Here is a 9,197-nt window from a genome sequence, read left to right as displayed (position 1 = left end):
AGGAGGAATAGACCTCAAAACAAGTACACAGACACAAAACACAGAATTTCATACAGCGACATGTAACAGGAAGACAATTAAATGGGGAGGGAAGACAGGGAGGGAGATCGGGGAACACCTCTAGGTAAAACAGGAGAGAACTCTCAGGCAGGGGACCTTTGAGCTGAGATCAGATGATGACAAGGAATTCACAGAGCAAAATCTAGGGAAAGAGCATTCCATGAAGAAGGCCCAGTAAGTGCAAAGACCCTGAGGCAGGCAAAGACTTGAAGAACAAAGCGAGAGAAACGCCTGGGGTTCTTAACGTAAGCAAGTGGGGCAGTGATTATGGAATTACTGTCCGTTCTCTTAGGTGTGACAATAGGGGGAGGTCATCTGAGAGACGAGTGTATCCTTAGGACGTGCCCACTCAGGTCCTGAGTGGTGATGGGCCATGAGGTCCCCAGTTCAGTTCAATTCGGTCATTCAGTTGTGTCTGACTCTTTGTGACCCCATGGACTGCAGCATGCCAGGCTTCCCTGTCCATCACCAACTCCTGGGAGCCTGCTCAAACTCATTTCCATCGAGTCAGTGATGCCATCCAACCATCTCATTCTCTGTCATCCCCTGCTCCTCCTGCCTTCAATCTTTCCCAGCATCAGGGTCTTTTCCAATTAGTCAGTTCTTCACATCAGGTAGCCAAAATATTGGAGCTACAGCATCAGTCCTTCCAATAAATATTCAGAACTGATTTCCTTTAGGATTGACTGGTTTGATCTCCTTGCAGTCCAAGGGACTCTCAAGAGTCTTCTCCAACACCACAGTTCAAAAGAATCAATTCTCCAGTGCTCAGCTTTCTTTATGGTCCAACTCTCACATCCATACATGAATACTGGAAAAACCATAGCTTTGACTAGATGGACCTTTATTGGCAAAGTAATGCCTCTCCTTTTTAATATCTTGTCTAGGTTTGTCATAGTTTTTCTTGAGGTCCTCAACTTCCTTTCAAATGGTCCAGCAACATATCAGGACAAAATATTAACAACTGTTGATTTCAGGTATAGCATATTCGCTGTGCTAGTCTTTCCATTTGGGGTTTGAAATTTTCATGATAAGAGAATTACGAGAACAGAAAGATGTGGGGAGGCAGCCAGGATAAGCACCATGTAGATCTTGTGCTTAGGAATTTGGATTTTCACCTAAGCAGAAGGGATTGTAAGCCTCGGAGTAGCATGATCTGGTTTGCCCTGGCATCAAAGCAATTGCCTTGGATGTCCACCATCAGGTTTTACAGATGATGGAGGAGTCTCTCTAGAGGCCCACGGGAGCACGTTTCTGATTCTGATTCAGTGACCGTTCCCAGCCAGGCACCGTGTGTGCATTTACCGTACCTTCATTAATCTCACTTAGACTGCATGAAAACCTGTGATGTCCTCAATATTATCCTCAATTCTTAAAAATGAGGAAACTGAGACCCGAGGTGATCAGCTAAGGAGTCACCAGCCAGTGGGGACAGAGTCCAGGTCAGTTAGAACTTTAGCCCTGGAGCAGTGCTGAGTCATTATTCCACTTCTCCTAAACCAACCTCCAACATTAATCATAACTGATAAATTAATTGATTCATTACAGTGAAAGTTCCAAAGTGATTTTTCTGGAAGGCAACTGTAAAATGAGGAGTGCTGTCCCAGAGTGAGGTTAAACTGAATTGAACTTATGGTCCAATGGACCCTGCTTGTCTCTATAAAAAAGATAGCCCACCAGAGACCCCCAAGCTCTGCCTTGCCCTCGGAGATCTGCAGCTGTGGTCCCCGGGGTGGGAGCGGCAGTACCGGCACTAATTCTCAATTACACAAGGACTAACGCTGCTTGTGTGTCTGTTTCAGCCCATCACATATTACATGAAATTCACATATTTAATCTTTCTTGCCCTCTTATTCAAGAGAGAACTATTGGTGTATTGTTAGGCCACGAGACAAATCGTCACTGTTATCCACGTTCTTAACTGGAGGCAGCCTGTCTTTCGTTAGCAAGAATTCTGAATAAACATCGTTGCTCTTTGAGATCACTCATAAGCAGCCCCCAGGAGACTGCAATTATACCCGTTTATAATTCTCCTACCTCCCAATCTAACCCTTGATTCATGAATGTGCACTTTTAGGCGTCAGGCGTTAGAATAAATTAGACTATACAATTACGCGTAATTAAGGAGGGAAATGGGTACCGCGCTGCAAAGATGAGCCCTGTTTTGCTGAAGTAAAGCATGTCTATGTCAGCGTGCCAGCCCAGGGAGGCAGCGTGAAATACAATTAATGTTCTTTAGATTTAATGGGGGTTTATGGTGCTGTTTTTCATTATCACAATATCTCAAGAAATGTAAACAGTGTTCCTCTAACGCAATGGCAGTTCTACAGACAAGACAGCTTGAGTCTCAGTGAAAACTCAGCAGAACCAACCGCAAATTCACAATGTTAGGGATGGTGCTGGGATTTGTATTTTAAAACCGGTGCAAAATGGTCCCCACTGAGGAGCTGAGAGGTTCCATTCCCAGCCCCCTGGGGGTGACTCTGCAGCCTCTTCGGCTTTGTAGCAGCAAGGTTACAGACAAACTCCTGTGGGTTATTGAAGCCACCTGTGCTTCACTTCTGAGGCTCGCTCACATTCCCAGGCTTCCCCTCTGGAGCCCTATTTCTACTCTTCTCCTTCACAGGCCAATTTGTTCGAGACATGTTAAAAGCCTGACTTTTACAACCCTCATAAAATCCCATCTACTCCAATCCAAATGCAGCCAGCGGTGCTGAGACAATCAGACCGAGTTTCAGCCTCTTGATGGAGATAATCACTCAGCAGGGATGATTTTTGTTGTTGTTGTTGTTACATAGGAATCCCAAGGAAATGGAAGGGCCTTCTGGCCAAGCCAGGTAGATAGAACAAGATGGGCATTCTGCAGAGAGGGCTGCCAAAGAAGCCGCCAGAGGAAGAAAGGAGGCTTGTGGGTGTCGAGAGAAAGGTCCCCTCGAGGTTAAACCAACTCGAGGGAGTGGTGTGAGGAGTCTGAAAAGCCCGATTTTCCAGCCAGGACCAAGGCAATCACAGTGAGAGATGACGTCAGGGTAAGGAGGGACACAGGATGGTTGGGTTGGACACAGGAAAGGCCACAGAATCTGGAGGTGGGAGGTTCTGAGAATTATCCTGAGCCCCCACCCAGGTCCCCGCCCAGCAGTGGCTGAGCGACTTCCCAGGCTAGGGGGCATCTGAACCCCTGAGGCCCCTCGTGTTTCCCAGGAGGACCCTGCGCTCCCATATGAGGCCAGGAGTCCCCACCTGCCTGCAGGGAACCTGGAAAACTTAGGCCAAGGCCTCGGACCCAGACGACCATGGGTTTGCTGAGAATTACCGGGAAAAGAACGTGGCCAGAGGGCACTTTGCAGACCCTCGGGCCCCATGAGTGTCTGAGCTGGTGAGTTAAGTCCTGACCTGAAGCTGGATCCACAGCATCTGCCTGCAGTAGACACATGCTTGATTGCACACACAGACACAGAGGCATGTGTAAACACGCACAAAGAGGCACTCACACACAAGATCCATCCCCTTCTTCCTCAAAATGGATAAGAGGCGAGCCACGGACATCATGTTTGGTCTTTGAACAGCAACAGCTGAAAGAAGAACTATCCAAAACAGATAATCAAATGACACCATCTCAGCCCTGCCTACAGCCCCATGTAGGCAATCGTGAGCTGCCCCTCCACTGCTGGGGTTCCCTGATGAGTGGACAAGGATCCAGGAGACTGTGGCACAGCCCACTTAGGGACGGGAGAACCATGTTCGTAAACGTGAGGCCTCAAGGAAGGCAATGTGGTTTTGAACTTTTGGGGGATGGGATTCCCCTTGACCTCTGAAATGCTCCCCAGAACCCAACACAAAAAGCAAGCAAAAGGCAGATCTCACCTCTCTCCTCCACCCCTCGCCCCCGAGACACCCCCATGGGGCTCTGAGGTCCCAGTGAGAAAACTGCTACCATAGCGAACACGTATCCCAAAGTCAGGCACCGCCTTGAGTGGGTCAGAATCCCATTTGTCAACTTTGTGACCCTTGACCTTTCTGAGCATCAGTTTTCTTGAAAGATGAAGAGGATTACATGAGATAACCTGCTGTAAACACTCGGGCGTGAGCCATAGAACTGCCCTGTGCAGTATGGGCTCCCCTGGCCCCACGGGGCTGGTCCCAACTGAGAGTTGCTGTAGGTGTAAAACACACACCAGATTCCCCAGACTTAATAAGACAAGAATGTAAGATATCTCATTAATAATTTGCATATTGATTACACGTTGAATTGATACTATTTTAGATATGCTGCTGCTGCTGCTAAGTCGCTTCAGTCGTGTCCGACTCTGTGCGACCCCATAGACGGCAGCCCACCAGGCTCCTCTGTCCATGGGATTCTCCAGGCAAGAACACTGGAGTGGGTTGCCATTTCCTCCTCCAATGCATGAAAGTGAAAAGTGAAAGTGAAGTCGCTCAGTCGTGTCCAACTCTTAGCGACCCCATGGACTGCAGCCTACCAGGCTCCTCCATCCGTGGAGTTTTCCAGGCAAGAGTACTGGAGTGGGTTGCCATTGCCTTCTCCCATTTTAGATATACTAAGTTAAAAAAAACTATATTATTAAAATTAATTTCACCTGTTTCTTTTTTCAATGCGGCTAACAGAAAATGTTAAACTACATACATAGCCAGCTTTATGCTTTATGATTCTCCCAGATATCATAGCAATAGGCACTCTGCAGCAAATGTATCCCTTTTGCAAAGACGAGGCCAAAAGGGTGGGGCGTCCTCACTAGTTTTCGTCAGTGCTAGTGAACAGGTAAGCCTCACATTTTGATCCAAAGCAAAAAGAGGGCAGAAGATGAGCAACTTCAGTGGTCCCAAAAGGTGGGCACCAGAATCTTATTTGGAAAAGCAAAGTGCCAGGTTTTTCTGATTTACTTGGACTGTCAGTTGATCTAGGGGTAGCTAAGAGAGATTATGGTGAGAGGAGTCTTCAGCCCCAATCAGGTCAGGATGCTCAATTCGAATTTCGGCTAAACAATGAAGAATTTTTTTGTATAGGTACATCCTCATGGACCTTCCATATATGTTTAGTCACTAAATATGACAACCCCAGCTGGCATGAAAGACTGCAACAGAGAAAGGAGAAGCTGTGTTGAAAAGTAACAATGCCCTGTGATTTAAAAACATAACTCTGGAGCCAAATGTCTTGGGTTCAAATCCTGAGTCCACTACCTACACCTGTGTGACCTTGGGCCTGTTACTTAACCTCTCTGTGACTCGGTCTGCACATCTGTAATATGGGTCTAATAATACTTCCCTTGTAAGAGGGCTACTCGGTTTACATCAGTTCACCACCGCCGGCAAGTATACTGATCTACAGCTGAGGCTTTTTTTCTCTTAGCAACTCAGCTGTGCTTTCTGCAGCTACTAGTTGCTTCTCTGGCGGCCCTTTGCCCACCCCTATCATCCCTGTCCTCTTCTGCGAGGCTGGGGACGGGGGAAAGCGCGGTAGACAGCACCACCTTGAGTCGAATTCCTCCCCTATCAGAGGAGGCCACCTTCTCCTTTCTTTCCTATTCCTGGACCATTTCTGGGCAACTGGCAGCTATTTTCACGTGAGCTCAAGTTAACGTCTCGAGGAGCTCCCGGGGCGCGTGGGCAGTTCACCCTGCGATCTAGCCGCCGGCCCCGGCTCCAGCCCGCGTCTCCGAAGGCTAACGTGTGTGGTTAGAGGCGACCGCGGGGCTTTCAGGGAAGGCGGTCGGGTGTTTGCAGACCAGGGCGAGCCCTTGTGAAAGCAGATAAAAGAAAACATTTATTAACGTGTCATTACGAGAGGAGCGCCCGGCCGGGGCTGTCGCAAGCCCCGTGGAACACCTGGCTCCTTCGAGCTCCGAGGGAGGAGAAAAAGAAAGCGGAAAGGAGGCGAGGATTCTTTCTCTTCGTTTCCAGTGAAGTGGACCTGATCGATGGCCCTCCTGACTTTATTGCGATATTTGATTTATTAGGGATACCCTCCTCGTGCGTGTGTGTGTTAACACACACACCCCCGCGCAAGCACGGCTCGGGCTCGCGTCCCTCCCTCATTTCCAGCTCCCGGGCGAATCCCACAGCTGTTTCAACTCTCCACCGAGGGCGAGCGGGAGCGAGTGTGTGCCGGGTGAGTGTGCGTCTGTGTCCCGGCGAGGGTGCGCGCTCGGCGCCGGGAGCGCGGCCAGCGGGGTCCCGAGGCATCGGGAGGCGGAGTGCCGCTCCGACCCCCGCTCTCCGCCACTGCCCCGTCCGGGGCCGGACTTCGGGGCCAGGGCCGGACTTCGGCGCAGCAGAGCCCAGGCCAGCCGGGCCGCCTGTCCTTCCAGCCGGAGGTAAAGCGCTCGCGCGCGGTGGGGCGCCGGGAGGGCGCCGCGGCGGGGTCCCCGCGGCGGCCGGCCCGCCGCTCCCCGCCCCGCGCGGAGGCTGGGGGTGCAGGTGGGGGGGCGGGCCGAGCGGTGCCCGGGGGCTGGCTCGGGTGGCGCGGCGGGGCCGGACCAGGGCGATGCGAGAGCGGCCCGGGTGGGGCGCGGACCCGGACTTCGGCGAGGGCGGCGCGCCGGGGCGGGGGCCGAGGGCGGAGAGGCGGGAGGAGGCGGAGGAGGGGAGGAGGAGAGGCGGCACTCGCCGGAGATGCGGCGGCGGCAGCAGCGGCGCGGAGTCCCCTGCGCCCTGCTGCCCGGCCGGGCTGCGGCAGAGGCGGCGGCACCCCGCGCCGGGTGAGGCTGCCGGGGCCGTGCGCGCTGGTGAGTGGGGCGCGGGGGCCAGGTGGGCAAGGCGGGGGCTCCCGGCGGCCCTCGCCGGCCCCGGAGCCAGTGCGGCCGCGAGCGCCGCCCAGGTGAACCCGAGGCCGGTCCCGACCGCCCTTCGTCGGCCCCAGCGCGGAGCGCGGAGGTGGGACCCGGCGGGCAACGGGGTGGCGCCGGCGGGCCGCGGGAGGATGACCGGTTTGACCCCGCTGGCGGGCTGGGCGAGCGGGCAAGGACTTCCCACCGTGCCCCTGACCAGCCGACACGCCTCGCGGAGCCGTGGAGGCCTCGGGGGCCGCGCTCCTGGACTCGCCGGGCGCAGGGGGATGGCCTCCTGGACCTTTTTGAGTTTAGACCCAGCGGAGCGGCTAGTAGCCAGACCACGTGGGGCTTGTCCGGGCAGGACACGGGAAAGCGGTGGACCGGATCTTCAGAGTGGGAACTTGCAGATACCGAAAGGGCAAATAGGATTATAAAGACAAACTTCCTCCCAGGCTGGGTCAGAACCAGTTCTCATCTCCTTGTAGACAGAGGCCCCGGGCGCCCGAGGATTTCGGAAGTGTGACAGTGAAGCTGCAGCGATTTCTAGGAGTGTACTTTTTAAAAAAAAAAAAAACATTATAGTAGTTCATTCATTCGTTCTACAAGCGTTTGTGAAGCACCTCCTGGTGCCTGGCACCACCGTTATGTTCCAGAGAGAAGCGATGAACAGAAAACCTGGTTTCTGAGCAGTGGAAGCTCTTAGTTCACTTGGAGGGCAGCTGGGGAAAGAGATGCAGTCTAAGGAGGGGAAGGAGACACACGCAGATCCTGATTTTGCCCAATGACCTCTGTCTGCAACTTCTTGTCTAGAGACTGAAGACCACTCTGCCTGCACACAGTAGGACAGCCCATTTTGGCAACCCCTTTTCTCCTCCACCTTCCTGAGAGTTCTGAATATTCCCTGCCCCCTCTCCTCTCTGGGCAGCCTTTCCTGCAGCTTGTTTTAATCACTTTTTGAGTTAAAAGTCAATATTTAATTAACCAAGTCATTACATTCAGCTTACGTTTGAATCTTGGTATTTACACATCTGTGCATGTTGGGGCGCCCGCCTGCGCACCCCTCCATCTGTCCCCTGCTTCTCTCCTACAGGGCTGCCCTCACTGTCTTTGCAGCAGAGAAGGAAGGATGCTCTCAAGCTGGTTCTCTGGGGCCAGAGAAGCAGGGATGGGCTTTCCCTGGAGGACAGCCTGTGCCTCTCCCCAGAGCAGGAAGAGTTGCTCTCTTCTTGCAGTTTAATAGCGAAGGGGATTTCTTGCTGCATCTCCACTCCCCATTACAGAGCCACTGGAGGGTTTTAATTAAATTGAAACCATTCATTCCATATAGAAAGAGGGTGGGGAGGAGACTAAAGATCACTTACCTGGTGAGAGAGGTTCTCCCAGGTTTGCTTGTCCATGTGTGGAAGCTAGAGCTCATCACAACAGTCTGTCCAGGTGTGTAATTTAGTGCCCTCATTAGCAGCTCGATGGGGGATGGCGGGCTTGGCTGATGGCTGTTGGATATTTGCATGTGAAGGATCTTCCTTGGGCCAAGTTTATGGACATAAATGCATGATGTTGGCATGGCTACAGTGGATGAGAGGCAGTGTGGCTTTGGGCTTTGTGTATATTTATTGGGTTTTTAAAATTTGAGTTTAAGGCATTTTCTGAAACCTTAATTATATGTTAAGTTTTCAAACTTGAAGGTTGAATGATGATTTGATTGTAGAAAGCCTCAGCCTGGAGAAGGACCCTGTGGCTGTGTGTATGTGTGCGCGCGTGCATACACACAGGCATGTGTGTGTCCCCTGCCCAACTCTTCCCTTGAACTGCCATCCTGAGGACCTAGCTGGTGTGCACTCACACACCCGGACACTTGAAGATCCTTTGGATTTGGAAATAACATTTCCCTCTTCCTTTCCCCGGATTTGTTTGATTTATCTGTTTGGACCTGCCTCAAGGGGGCAGAGTCTGGTCTCTGGAGTTAGCCAGACAGAGAATCATGCCCAACTCCATCCAATCTGTTCTTAGACTTCCACCCCTCAGAAAGAGACCAAAAGCCTTGCCCTGCAAAAGAATATCAACATTTCTGACCAGCTAGTAGTTAAGAGAGAGCTTAGTCTAGACTTGAGATGACAGCTAACACTTAAGTAGCAGTTCATGGGCCAAGCACTCTTCTAAATCCTTGTGCATAATAACATTTAATTCACACAAAACTCCCGGGAGGTAGGTCCTCTGATTGTCATCATGTTAAAGAAGAGGAAACTAAGTCGCTGAGAGGATTGTGACTTTCTGACAGCCGATCAGTCATCAAGCCGGGATTGGTGAGACCCTGGGGCACCAGGGTCCACTCTGACCCACCGTATTCTTCCC

General features: G+C 51.9%; 1 protein-coding gene and 1 long non-coding RNA gene across 5 annotated transcripts in view; one reads left to right on the top strand and one right to left on the bottom strand.

Moving 5' to 3' along the window:
- The first annotated feature begins 1,651 nt into the window (after positions 1-1,651).
- Positions 1,652-9,197, top strand: part of SULF2 (sulfatase 2) — a 131,075-nt gene continuing 123,529 nt past the window's right edge. Inside the window, exon 1 of one of the 4 annotated variants that reach the window (XM_055545233.1) lies at positions 1,652-5,028. The gene's annotated coding sequence lies outside the window, so the exon portion shown is untranslated. The other 3 variants (XM_055545230.1, XM_055545231.1, XM_055545232.1) reach the window with 3 other exon arrangements.
- On the bottom strand, positions 7,247-8,164 carry LOC129626051 (uncharacterized). Its single transcript, XR_008701722.1, has 2 exons — positions 7,850-8,164; positions 7,247-7,564 (listed from the first exon to the last, which is right to left on the bottom strand). It is a non-coding gene; the product is annotated as an uncharacterized LOC129626051 (long non-coding RNA).

The sequence above is a fragment of the Bubalus kerabau genome, chromosome 13 (genome assembly GCF_029407905.1).
Source record: "Bubalus kerabau isolate K-KA32 ecotype Philippines breed swamp buffalo chromosome 13, PCC_UOA_SB_1v2, whole genome shotgun sequence".
In the NCBI taxonomy this organism is placed as follows: domain Eukaryota; kingdom Metazoa; phylum Chordata; class Mammalia; order Artiodactyla; family Bovidae; genus Bubalus; species Bubalus kerabau.
Note: the sequence above shows the minus strand (reverse complement) of the source record. Positions and strands in the feature narration are given on the sequence as shown.